The sequence below is a fragment of the Callorhinchus milii genome, unplaced genomic scaffold, assembly GCF_018977255.1.
Source record: "Callorhinchus milii isolate IMCB2004 unplaced genomic scaffold, IMCB_Cmil_1.0 Scaffold2, whole genome shotgun sequence".
NCBI lineage: Eukaryota > Metazoa > Chordata > Chondrichthyes > Chimaeriformes > Callorhinchidae > Callorhinchus > Callorhinchus milii.
Window position 1 is genome coordinate 15,897,789 of NW_024704743.1, and position 13,854 is coordinate 15,911,642.

General features: G+C 41.4%; 1 protein-coding gene across 5 annotated transcripts in view; it reads right to left on the reverse strand.

Moving 5' to 3' along the window:
* Nucleotides 1–13,854, reverse strand: part of sugct (succinyl-CoA:glutarate-CoA transferase) — a 206,819-nt gene that overhangs the window by 75,098 nt on the left and 117,867 nt on the right. The window lies entirely within an intron of this gene.

A 13,854-nucleotide genomic window follows, 5' to 3' on the forward strand; every position in this document is an offset into this window, starting at 1 on the left:
CTGTTGCTATGGCAAAGTGTGTAGGAAGGTTTATTTCAGGTAAACTGAAGCTGGCGTTGTAATATCTGAGAATGAGAGCCCTTGCGAGGTGGGTTAGGGGCTACAAGCAGAGTATTGACACTGCTCAAGACAGCATATTTGCAGAAAATGAAACCCAGAAGGGTTAGCAAGATTAACAGGGCTTGGAAAGCCCGAGCAAAAGCAACGGTTGAAGCAAAATTCGTAACAGGTTTTAAAATGGAATTAGACAAATATTTGAAAAAGGACATGCCACAGCACTGGACAGTCCAAGCTTTGCACTAAACAGCTCAGATTCCTTCCCTCCAAAAGTCCTGTCTGAACCTCACAGATCCTGGCATATTTTGTTAATGATGGGAATATTGATGTCAGCTTCCAAACTCACCACACCCCAGCATTGAGAAGGAACCACGGTGAGAATTGCCAAAGCCGATTAAATTCTGATGTAAAATTATCACGAATGAGCCCTCAGGACTGAAGAAATGCTTTCAGTATATTCCACATGTCTCAGGAAACGATTGTTTTTGTGTGTTTCTTCAGTTCAGATACTAAAATAAAAATCTGATCTGCCAAACCTTACTTCAAAGCCCTCGTGTCCTATTATACAAAATGAGGAGAACAGACACAAATACTGAAAGGAATTAAATAAAAAGAAAAATAATTTGTTACTTTTTTTAAAAAAAAGGTGTTATTTTCTTCATGCTCTCCCTGAGACTGAGAGGGTGTGGCAGACCGACAGATAACCTGCTGGAAAATCTCTGCCAAAGCCCCTCTTTACTAGGTATAAGGATGTGCCTGAGAATATCTTTTGCAAGATCACTGGATTGAGTCAGATGAAGAAGGCTCTTCAACCCATGTGATCTCATCCTAACCTACAGTCCTCCCAACATGAAGCCATTTGCACACTCTGGGGTCCCCAAGCCTTGGCACCTGCCAACCTCCACCTAATACTTCCTGGAATTAGGTAAACAGGATGCATCCTCCCAGGGAGAGAGTGCGCATTCCAACAATCTATCTCTGAGATTTCCATGTGTAGGTGGGATGCCTGGAAATCTCAGTTTGGTTTGGATACTCTTAAGCATGGTGATGGGTTTCCACATGTGTCAAACACCTGGCTGCCAGCCCAAATATATATATATTTTTATATAATGGGTCCTCTACCATTTCTTTATGTGCTGAAGAGGTTAGACTTTGTAGCTCAGTTAAAATGGAGAGCTCACGATGCAGCAATTTTTAACACAATTGCTAAACGGGAATTCCCTTTGATAGTCTTAAAGACGTCACACCTAACCACAGGAATTTGCTCCACACGTAAATTGTACCGTACCATCGCAAAGTTCTTGCAGGGTTGATGGTTACCCATTTGAAACTTGGAAGTCCTTATTGAGAAATGGTTACGTAACAATTAGATAAGCTAGAGCTCTTCAGTTGAGAGAAGATGACTCTGAGAGGATCAGATAGAGGTGCATCAAATTTTAAATGGACCAAAAAAGTAAACCCAGAAAAAACCCACAAAAAAGTAAACCCAGGTAGGAGGCATGGAACAGGCCAGAGCCCATTGAGAGGAGTGAACAGACAGGTCGTATTAATGTAATGCTTTCCATAATACAAGCAAAAATGATAAAGGTAGAATGCACCAACGCAGTGGAATACGAGAACCTAGGTTTAGAGTTGCAAAGGGCAATTTCAGGGCAGATACCAGGACGTGTTTCTTTACTCAGAGGGTAATTAATGACTGGAACAGGTTGCCTGGAAGGGTGGTTGAGGCCAGGACACTGATCTCATTTAAAAAGCAGCTTGATGCTCTGATGGGAGAATGGTAGGGCGAGTGTTCTGCTGGGATTAGTCCAGATGGATTGAAGGGCCTTCTTCATGCAAACCAATCTTGTGATCTTGCCATGATGTGATTTACGTCCAGGTATGAAAAATTGTGAGCAACAACCACAAATCCTGATAGGGCTATTTAATCCCTCACTGCACCCTGTATACTGGTGAGATTCTCCCCCCACTGCATGGATAAAATAGATCTTATCTCAGCCAAGTAGAACAGCTTGATTTGTTACTCAGTTCTTGAGTGGGGCAAGACAATCTCAAAATAACAAATTACATTTGTATAGAGTCTTTCACATCGGGAGGATGTCCCAAGGCGAGAAACTGTCTGATCATTCCAATCCTCCCAAAACAGCAGAATCATATCTTCCAAGTGTGGCACTGGTGGTGTGCTGCATTGTTAGAGAGATGAGATGTTAAACCAAGGTCCATATAACACCTTTTATATTGTTCCACCTAAGATATTGATTTAGTTGTTGTTCAATTTTTATTTAGTTTGGGGAGTGAGGACTGCTGATCAATTTTAGCACCAGTTGTCACTGGGTCTTAAATTAATAATCAATAATAATAGCCATCCTTGCATTTGATGTAGTGCCTTTCCATGTCACAAAATGTCTCAATGCACTTAACAGGATTTACTGTAAATGTAGTGAATGTGTATTTTGTAGGGAAATGTAATAGCCAATTTGCACACAGCTATGTTCCACAAACAGCCATGAATGAATGACCAATCTTATCTGGGGCAATTGTTGGCCAGGGTACCAAGAGAAACTATCTTCTTTTCGAATAGTGGATGGGCGGATTTTAAGGTCTACCTAAACAGGCAGAAGGGACCTCAGTTTCACTTCTTAATTAAAAGATTTCCAGCAATGCAGCACATCCCCAGGACTCCATTGGAATGTCATCTTAGACTAAAGTCCAGAACTCGGGCTTGAACCCACAATCTTTTGATTCAGAGCGAGAGTGCTACCAGCTGAGCCAGGTTTAATTAGTTTAATGAATAGGCTCCATTAGCAGGATGCTAAAGTTAACCATTAGTGCGGGTTGCACTGAATTCAGGGCAGAGAATATCTCTAAGTTTACTTCTTAATATACAGCATACGGACATAAAATATATTTGTAAGCTTGATGGAGTAAAACACCTAATGTGAGCCAAAGGGAGATTCTCATAACTGGAGCAGCCTGCCAAGTTAGAGTGTTAGATTTATGACTGAGGTACCAGAGTTTATTCTCCTTTTTGTTGGTAGATTTATTGGCCTTAGTGGATGAGCGCATCTGATTCTCCATTAAGCAGTCCTGCTCCCAGACTGACCCAATCCACTGCTGCTCTAGATTCACAGCTCACAAATAACTGCTCACAGCTAGCCAATAACTGCTCACAGCTAGCCAGCTCTTTCCTTCAGGGAGGCCTCTGACTTCCCGGTGAGTTTAGTAATGAGACTCCCACAAAACAGCTAAAATAAATCTGGTGCAAAACTTGTTGGGTTATATACTATGGTGGTGAAGGTGGAATCATCTATTTCAATAGCCATTGTTGATTTATTTTGAATATGGGGAAGTGGTGCTAACCTCCCATTCCTTCTCCCTCAAACTCTGATATCACTGTCCTGCTATATTATTCTCTGCATGAGCACCTGCAGGGTCACCGCCAAAGAAAATGGCATCAAACAATTGTTTCAAACCTTTTCCAACCATTGGCACCAAGCCACTTTCTCCAGCAATTCCGCATTCCACAGCTGGATGCATACATGTTCTTCCTTTCATACGACTCATCTTTGAGGCAGACATGAAAATCTCATTATTGCAGGTAATTTAGCCGACGAGCCCCCTGATGTTAACATGAGCAAAACAGCACTTCTCTCAACCACCCTTTAGCAATGCCAAGAGGCACATGCAATTTCAATGTTACTTCAGCCAAGTTTGCCCGGCTTTCTGTCCGGTTTTAACAGCAAGAGGAATGTCAGGCCCCATAGTGCAGAAATATTTTCATCCTGCATTTATTTCTATCACTGTAGGCTATTAAGTGCAGCCTAAAGCTGTTTTCAATAAATAAAGATGAACAGCTAAAAGCAGATTTTTCTATAATCCTTTCTAATCTAAACAAATCATGCAGCAACACATCATGACATTTTGTCCATCACCTCGTCCTCTTTGACCTCTCTGCTGCCTTTGATACAGTTGATTATTCTATCCTCCTCCAACACCTCTCCACTCACGTCAACCTTCTTGGTTCTGTCCTTCAGTAATTCAGATCCTATCTTTCACGCACTCCCCATGTTGACTCCACAAATGGCTTCTCCTCCAGCCCCCGCACTGTCTCATGCGGCGTTCCTCAGGAGACTGTCCTTGGTCCTCTTCTCTTCAACATGTACGTGCTCCCTCTTGGTAACATCATCCGCAGAAATGGGGTCAACTTCCACATGTATGAGGATGACACCCAACTCTAACTCTCGGCCTCCACTCTCAACTCCAGGACCACTGCTGTGCTGACAGAATGTCTGTCAGACATCAAGTCCTGGATGAGAGCTAACTTTCTATCGTTGAAAATCAACAAGACCGAGGTCCTCCTGATTGGCTCCCGTCAGTGCCTCCACACCTTAGGCACTGACAGCATTTATGGATGCACACTCCACCTCACTGAACCAGTCTGGAACATTGGCGTCTTGTTTGACCCTCAACTCTCCTTTCTACCCGACATCCATGCCACGACCCGCTCTGCCTTCCCCAAACTCCGCAACATCCGTCACTGCTGAAACCCTCATCCTCGCATTCATATCATCGAGGCTCGATTATGCCAACTCGCTGCTTGTCGGTGTTCTCAACTCTTCCCTCCACAAGCTGCAGATCACCCCCACCCTCGCCCAGCTCCACTGGCTCCCCATTCCCCCAGAGGATAGCATTCAAAATCTTTGTCCTCACCTTCAAGGCCCTCCATAGCCGTGCTCCTTCCTACCTCCGCTCCCTCCACTCAGCAAGCTGCTGCTTGTTCCGTGTCACCTGCCTGGCCCGCCCCACCTTCGGCGGTTAGGCCTTCAACCTCTCTGACCCCACTCTTTGGAACTCCATGCCCCAATCCCTTCGCCTTACTCCCTCCCTTGCCTCCTTCAAGACACCTCTCAAAACTTTCCTCTTCAACCAAGCCTTTGGCCAGCCTCCTACCCTCCCTCCCTGATCCCAATCCCCTGCTCGGTTTCAAATCTCTGACTGTCCAGTGCCTTGGGACATCCTCCTGACGTGAAAGTCACTATACAAATGTAATTTTGTATTGCATCATATTATCTCAACCATAAAAGGACTTTCTAAAACTGTCTTGGAAATATTGGGAGGCGTTGAGAATGTGGTTAATGGATTATTATGCATGTTTTTAACAACTTGGCACTAAGTGAAGATAAACTGATAAAGCCAAGAAGAATTCCTTACATTCTTTTTTTGCTGACAATGTATGTTCATGACCAATCATAGAATTAGGCTCACTAGGTTGATTTAATGCTCCCACACCCTACCCACGTGAAGCGCTCTATATAAATACAAGGTAGTTATTGTTGTTAACACTCCAAAATGCTATCCTGCCTGAAGGACACTATATAAATGCAAGCTGTTGTTAACTATCCATCCACATTGCACCGATACAATTCACAATGATGGTAGATAACATGAACAGGAATGTAAAATGGCAGGGGAATCACTATACTTTAAACTGCATTTGTTCATTCCTTTTTCTTAATGAACAGTGATTACATACATCAGAGAAATTTATGGGCCCATAATGTTTCCTGAAGCTACAGGGTTACATGGCTTCTGAGAAATTCAGAGCAAGAACAATTTTACATTGTTGTGAGTCACTAAGCAACTGTTGAACATGATTCATGCCATTTAACTCAAATAATTCCTCCAAATTCCAAACATTTTTTGAAGACTACATATCACCAAGGCTTAAATAGTTATTATAATCCATTAAGTGTTTCCTTCATAAGCCTTAAATAACTGGCATGCCTTTCTAAAAATATGACTAGCTCTATTACAATCATTCCAACTTTTGCAAAATACCTAGATGTTGAACCTACAGTTAATTAAGCCTCTAACTTGTATCTACTGGATACTCGTCAATTTCAATATCAATCCTGTCTGGAAAGATTGATGAAACATTCCATGGGGATTTGCTTAATGTCTAAAGCATGAATTTTGCTCTTGGCTGGGAGTAATGTTTTCACTGACAGTAAATTTGTTTCCACTCATTTTAATTTTTCATCACTGGTAATAACTCGAAGATAAAATATTACAACAATTACCCCACAGTGTTCCACTAGATTTTAGGCCAAATAATGTGCTTGCATATTTCAGGAGAACGTGTGAAGTCCTACAGAGAAGGCAAGTAGGGGCCATGGTACAATAGGAGGAACTACTTTGTTGCAATATCCACCTCAATGCTGCTGGTCAGAATAGCAGTCAATACATGTTTCTATTCCTGTTCTCTAGTTCTAAGCTGAGTCTAAACTAAACAGAATGTTTCATCCACAGTACGTACGGGCAGTAAGGGTCTGTGTTCACTATCAGGCTTCGTCTGCTAATAATCATCCTTTTCTCTCGTTAGTGGGAAAGCTCTAAAATAAAACAAAAATTTAAATAAAAAGTAAAACCCTACAGAGCATGATTAAGTCACCATGGCAAAGGTGTACCGTAGATTTACTGGGATTTTACAAAGATGGAAGAGTTTCATTTATGAGGAGAAACTTGAGAAGTTAAGAGTTTTTTTTTGCATTCTTCAAAAGTTCAGATATGGAACTTTATTAAATGCCTTCTGACAATTACAGAATTTTAAATTACAGATTTGTGTAACACCTCTTCACATCAAACTTCTCCAAGTGCATCATAAATAACTATGGTCAAGAGCAGTGATTGTATTTTTCAGCACACATGGCTCCCAGCAAGGAACCACATGTCGCTCTGAGGCAAATGACCAATAAATCTGGAGGATTTCTGGCTATCACCAGGATGAAACATATCCTCTTTTTAAAGTATTTGGAGTATCAATAACTTACTGTCAGTCAAAGTATTTCCATCCAGGCATTCAGGGCACTACTGGCAGGAGTGAGCATTGCATTATTTAATGGATTCGAGTCCAGTTTAAAAGTGCCAAGATTTTTGCCCACTTAATGTTTTCTGCCAGCTAATATTTAAATGTTTCACAGAGGTTGATGAGAAGTAGGAGAAAGCTCATAAGAAGAAAGCAGGGATTTTTTTTTGCTTGGATCGGTTAGTAGATAGATCGGTCAATCTATCTCTGAAATTTCCATGTGTCGGTGGGATTTCAGCTTGGTGTGGATACTCTTAAACATGGTGATGGGTTTCTGCATGTATCAGACACCCAGCTGACCAAAACAAAATTACTTTTCTTATTAGCAGTTTTATGGTGCTGTGAAAGGTACAGAAACCAAGCACTAGGCTTGTTTTCAGCTCAGATGTTTTTTTGCTAGCGATCTGTAACTTAAGCACACAAAGTCAGACGTTGCTGTCTTCAGAATATCCTCCCTCCTTCAGTTTCCTGTATCATTCCTGCCACCTATTGCTCATCCCATCCTCCTTAAACAACCATGCTATTGTGGATTTATAAGCACTACTCCAGATGATTGGGGAAAGGATTCTCCTCCTCAAAAACTGCTCAAGTATTTCATCTCTCATGGAATACTTTGCTCGCCTGAGCTGCAACAGCCCCTGGGTCACACCTCCCTGATTCCCTGGGGGAAATAGAAGTCATTTACATTGTACAATACTCATTTGGCAACATCTCGTGATGGTGAAACTGCTGGAGGTTAATATGCAGCAATATTTTTAATAAGGAAGCAGGAAATAAGTCATGCCAACTCAAAGGAACTGTCTTTCAGAGCAGAGATCCTGTGAATCTGTGTGATGTACTTTCAGTGACTGGAAGGAGTCCCTACTCAGATTCCTTATTAACAAATTCTGTTTAAAATTGTCACATATTAGAGACCAATATCTATAAGGTATCATGTTACAAGTGTGAAAGGATCACTGGATGATTTGCGCCTTGGGAAGTCCTTCTGACATGAAAGGGGCTCTATAAATGTAATTTTGTTGTTGTTGTTGATTTATAATAATCCTAAAATAATCCTTGCATTTGATATAATGCCTTATCACGTCTTTGAAATGTCTCAAAGCGCTTCACAGAATATACTGTAAAGTGAATTGATTGTATATTTTGTTATAATTATAAAGTAGCAGTCAATAAACACATCCGAAAAATGGGAGAATCACTGATAGGAGAGACGTAAAACACCTTTGAGAAAACATACAATTTCCCAGAAATGATGTGCACTATTGATATCACTCATATTGTCACATACATTATGGAAAAAAAAACTTAAATGGGGTAGAGGAGCAAAGAGATCTAGGGGTACACATACACAATTCACTAAAAGTAGCAACGCAGGTTAATAAGGATTAAAAAGAGCAAACCAAGTATTGGGGTTCATTTCTGGAGGGATAGAAATGAAAAGCAGGGTAATTATGGTAAACTTCTATTGAATCTTGGTTAGACCACACTTAGAATACTGTGTGCAGTTCTGGTCCCCACATTATAGAAGGGATGTAGAGGCACTGGAGAGGGTTTCTCTCAGTACCCTGACCAACAGTCCCCCAGATTAAAACAAATATTCACATGGGACATTACTGTGCGCAAACTAGCTGATGTTTTCAAATATGCAGTTACTAAATTTACAGATTATAAATGTCAACCTGAAATCTAAACAAGTCAGACAGTTAAAAATATTGTTGCACATTTCTAAAACTACAAGAGTTTGGAGCTGCAAAAACAAAGTTGGGAACAAAACCTCTGTGGGGCAGCTGTTTCACATTATTTAATTGAGAATGTAAATATTCCTTCTGATGCCTGGTTATTGAAACCTTTCCCACAGAATGTTTCTCTCTTCTCCGCCTCCCCCACCCTCCACTCCCAAACTCCTGCATAGCTTTTCAATAACACCTGCCCACTGCAAGAATGGCAGCCAAGATTCAAGCAACCGAAGCCTTGTTAGCTAATTTACAAGTTTAAAAAAAACATGCAGATACACCGTGGCAAGCTGGAATTTCTGGCTAAGTGTAATTACAATGACGGTAATGCAAGAAATGCATATGGAGTGCCAGAAAATGCCAGTAATGCCTTTGCTGCCATTTTCGTTTCGCCCACAAAATACTCAGTCAATTCACAGTATATTCTATGAAGTGCTTTGAGACATCTCTACGATAAGACACTGTATCAAATGCAAGGATTATTATTATTATCTGCCATTGCACATGTATTTCTACCATTGTGTACAAAAACGTAGTTACTTACCCACACGGACACTGGATGTTAGACATAGGATGATGAGATGGGAAGCTACGGAGATGATGTCAGCTGCTCAGAGTAGCGTTAGCACGTTCTAGGAGAATTGGGCTGACAGGAGGCTACGAGCAGGCCAGGGGGTTCACTGTATTCATTTTCAGCATTGAACACTATCTCACCATGTTCCACTGCATATCTAGGGATAAAGGTGCGTATGTGCTCCACCTGATTGAATATGACAAGTCATGATAGGGAAGCTAGCAATAATTCACTTGTACTGGTTGGCGAGATAGTAATGAAAGGCATAAATTTAAGATAATCTACAAAAGAATTAAAGGGGAGGTTAGAAGAAAATGTCTTCACACAGAGTACGGTTACAAGGTGGAATTTTTTGCCATGAACCGGATTGAAGCAGAGTGCATCGATTCTTTTAAAAGATGATTTAAGATCAGTGGCTGTCACGTTAACCTTGTGAATCAGACCTTTTTCCTTTAACACCATTGCTTCAAGGGCTTCTGTCATCTCTTGGCTTGGTGCAAAGAATGGTCACCCAGGAACCTAACATGTGGAGATCTCCTGTAAGTGGCTACAGTCCATCTACTGAAAACTGGAAAGAAAATCTGCAACTCTAAAGCACGGTTGAAGAGGAAGGTTTTTAGGTGGGCCTTGAGAAAGGGGAGAGAGGGTGCAAGGCGGAGGGATTGAGGGAGAGTGTTCAAGAGTTTTGGGGTGTAGCAGCTCAATGTGCGATGTCTGACGGTGGGGCGGAGGGTGTGAGGGACGAGCAGGAAGCTGGTGCCAGTTGAGCGGTGGCACCGGGTGGTGGATTGGGGAGTGAGCAGGTCAGAAAGGTAGGAAGGTGCCAGAGAGAGAAGGGATTTGAACACAATGTGAGGGTATTAAACAAGCTGATAGAACATTGGCGGACCTGGAGTTGGTACTGGAGGAGACAAAAAGATTTGTGTGTCATCCGCGTTCATGTGGAAGTCTGCGGATGACATCGCCCAGAGGGAGCATAAGGAAAAATGGAGACCTGGGGCACCCCGCAGGTGACCGGGCGGGGGTGGGAAGAGAAACCATTTGCTGAGATGAAATGGAGGCGGATGCTTAAGTAGTACTCGAACCATGCGAGTGCAGTGCCACTAACGTGGATGAGAAAGGAGAGGCGGTGGAGGAGGATGGCATGGCAAACTGTGTCGAACGCGGCAGAGAGATCCAGGAGGACGAGGAGGCAGAGGAAGCCCTGGTCACAGATAGAGAGGACGTTGTTTCTGATTTTGACAAGCGCTGTCTCTGTGCTGTGGGCAGTTCCAAAACCAAGCTGCAGGGGCTCGAGGAGGGAGATGTGTGATCGAATGTGACCTGCAACAATGTGTTCCAGGACTTTGGCAAGGAAGGCTAGGTTGGAAATGGGACGGTAGGGTGAGAGATTAGAGGGATTGAGGGTGGTTTTTTCGAGGAGGGGTGTAATAATAGCTAGTGTCTAGATTCCTAGTGTCCTGGCCATCAATCCTCCAGATAAAATTGTTCATTCATTTCATGGCTGTTTGTGGACATTGCTGTTTACAAATTGGCTGCTGCCTTCCCCTATAAAATACACAGACACTCCACTTCACAGTACATCTTATGAAGCACTTTGAGACTGTCTCCTGACATGTAAGATACTACATCAATTGCAGGATTTATTATTATGAATTAAGCTCCTAAATTCTTTATTAAAAAAACATAGAGCTAAAATAGACGACTGTGACATTTTTAAACTAATATGACTATTTTATTTTCCCATTTATATGATTTTGTTTTCCCATTTGTATGATTAGTTGAGGTACAGATTAGCTATGATCTAATTAAATTGCGAAACAGGCTCGAAGGGCTGAATGGCCTCCTCCTGTTCCTATGTTCCTATTTCTTGACATAAAACTGCCAAATTAGTCCAATGTTTTGAGAACTTAATAGCACATCATCAAGAAACTGAACTGAAAGTAATAAACATAATCCTTGCATTTGATAAATTGGACTAATTTGGCAGTTTTATGCCGAGAAATAGGAACATAGGAACAGGAGGAGGCCATTCAGCCCTTCGAGCCTGTTTCACAATTTAATTAGATCATGGCTAATCTGTACCTCAACTATCCTGTCATCAAAATATCTCAAAGACATTGTATTTGTAGGCAAACGGAGCAGCCAATTTGCGCACAACAATTTCCCACACGCAGCCATCAAGCTTTTCGAATAGTGCCATGAGATCTTAACTCATATGTATTTCACTAAGGACCTTCAACTGACCAAGAGCAAAAGGATTTTCATCTGAGCTATCTGGACTGGATTCAAACCCAGATACAGATGTGTAAGGAGAGTGCTTCAACATTACTATACCATTGATTACCATTCTCTTGCAAAATTACAGATGTATAATATGTAACTTTTGAACAAATATTAATATACAAGCAGATGAGAGCAAAGAAAAAAAAGGTTTACTTTTAAAAAAAACATCCTGTTTCTTTAATCAAATTTTCAATAATCTGGAAATAATTGAGCAAATGTTTGCCAGACAAAATCGGAACAGCAGAACAGACCACTGAATAAAAGCAGCCTTCGATTAAAGAAATCAAACGAAAATTGGAAACTTTCACATGCTCTTATAACTCAGGGCACAGAAGCTAATCCTAACACAACTTAAACCTTCATAATATCTGACACTTTTTTCCGGTATGTGTTCTTTTCATTTCCCCCTCTCCTAACAACCACTCCATCCTCATTTGGGAAGGGAAACAGCCCAACAACAACTTGCATTTATGTAGCGCCTGTCACAAAGGATTACATTCTCAAAGCATTTTACAAAGACAGAGTGGGAGTCTGAGCTACTTGCAGGAGGGGATTTGGGGTAGGATGGAAGTGACTGAAGGCTCAGTCATGGTTAGGTTTAGTAAAGGTTTTGAAAGCGGAGAGGGCGGGGAATTTCGGAGAGAGTTCCAGAGAACAAAGGCTAAGTGGCTGAAAGCTTGTGCATTAACAGAGGGAGCAGGGAAGAGGAACAGGACTGAGTTAGAATGAGTGTGTGGGGAAGGAGGACCACAGGAGATCACAGTGGGAAGGTGGAGCAAGAGTGTGGAGGGATTTAAAAGTTAGAAAAATACACATTATAACATATCACCTCAGATGATTGTAATTTGGTTGATGAGATTGTTGAACTCACTGGCCGCACCTATGGTTGAAGGAGAAGGTACTTAAGAGGAATCATGAGGGAGAAGGGCATGATACATTCAAATGTCCCCTTGGTCAAATCCAAATCCCTGACTGTCCAGCACCTTGGGACATCCTCCTGATGTGAAAGGCGCTATACAAATATAATTTTATATTGTATTAGTCTCACCCATCCTACCTTTGTCACCTCCTTCCCCCCATCATCTACCTCCACTCCCACCCCTAGCTCAGGTACTGAACCAGCATTTTCGTGCACCTCGAGATGTCTTCCTGATGTGAAAGCTGCTATATGAAAGTAAACTGTATTGAGCAAGCATAACACTTTTATGCCAAATTATAACCACCAAAACTTTTGGACTCTATCCCCAAAAGCCCAAAAGTAATATGGACTTTTCATAATAATTTAAGAAAGAACATACATTTAGCATATAATTACTTTGGACTGGGCTCAAATCACTTTGCAAATAATTATCAAGTTTGTTTTGAAAAATATCAATGATTTTGCCTTCTTTTTTCAAATAGTGTCATGCCCGCAAGAAAACAGGCAGACAGGACCTTGGTTTAATGTCTTATGTGAAAGACAGCACTTGTGGCAATGCAGCGTTCAACCTGGAATGTGAGCTCATCTCAATATCACTTACAAACCTCATAAAAAAACTACAACCTTCTAACCCAGAGGTGAGAGTGCACCCAACTGAGCCAAACTGATGCACTGGCCAAGCCTATGTAATATTCACAGGCTTGACTTGAGATATTTGGAAGTTAATGTAATACCATGGTTAACATTCCATAGAGGCACCAACCACCTCCTTTCACAAACCAATGATTAACGATACAGCATTCCCCAGGTCTACATAAATCACATATTATTGGAATAAGCTTTTGTCATGGTAAAACGCACGAGGCAGATTTTGTTTTCAATTTCCACAACAAAAATCCATCTGCATAACCTCTCTGACCACAACTCGAGAGATTCTGACTCAGAAATCAATAAAGACCACCTGAACTTAGTCCAACAGACAGTTAGTTCATCACAGACACGTTTCTCTCTGTATTGTCACACTAAAGAATTAGTCATGTTAAAAAGTATGTACAAACCTCAAACAAAAATAGGTACTGCTAGTACAAGAACATTAATTATGGATTGAAGGTAGCCTCCAGGAGGGGAAAACAGAGATCTTAGGGCGAGAAGTGACAGATCAGGAAGAGAGGCATTGGCTCAGAGAGAGAAAGCACACATCTATGTCAGGGTAATGAAGAATGACAAGCAAATGGGGTTCGTTGCAAACTGCAGATGTGGAAGTTTGAATGTAGCAATAAATTTACCGTTTATGAGTTGTGTTCTTTTTATTCACATTGATGTTATAATAATGATTTAAGGTTGGGACTAAATTGTCTGTTAATTCATGCAGGAGTTAGACCATTCGTTCTTTTAGTACAACCATCCAATTTCTCAAAGA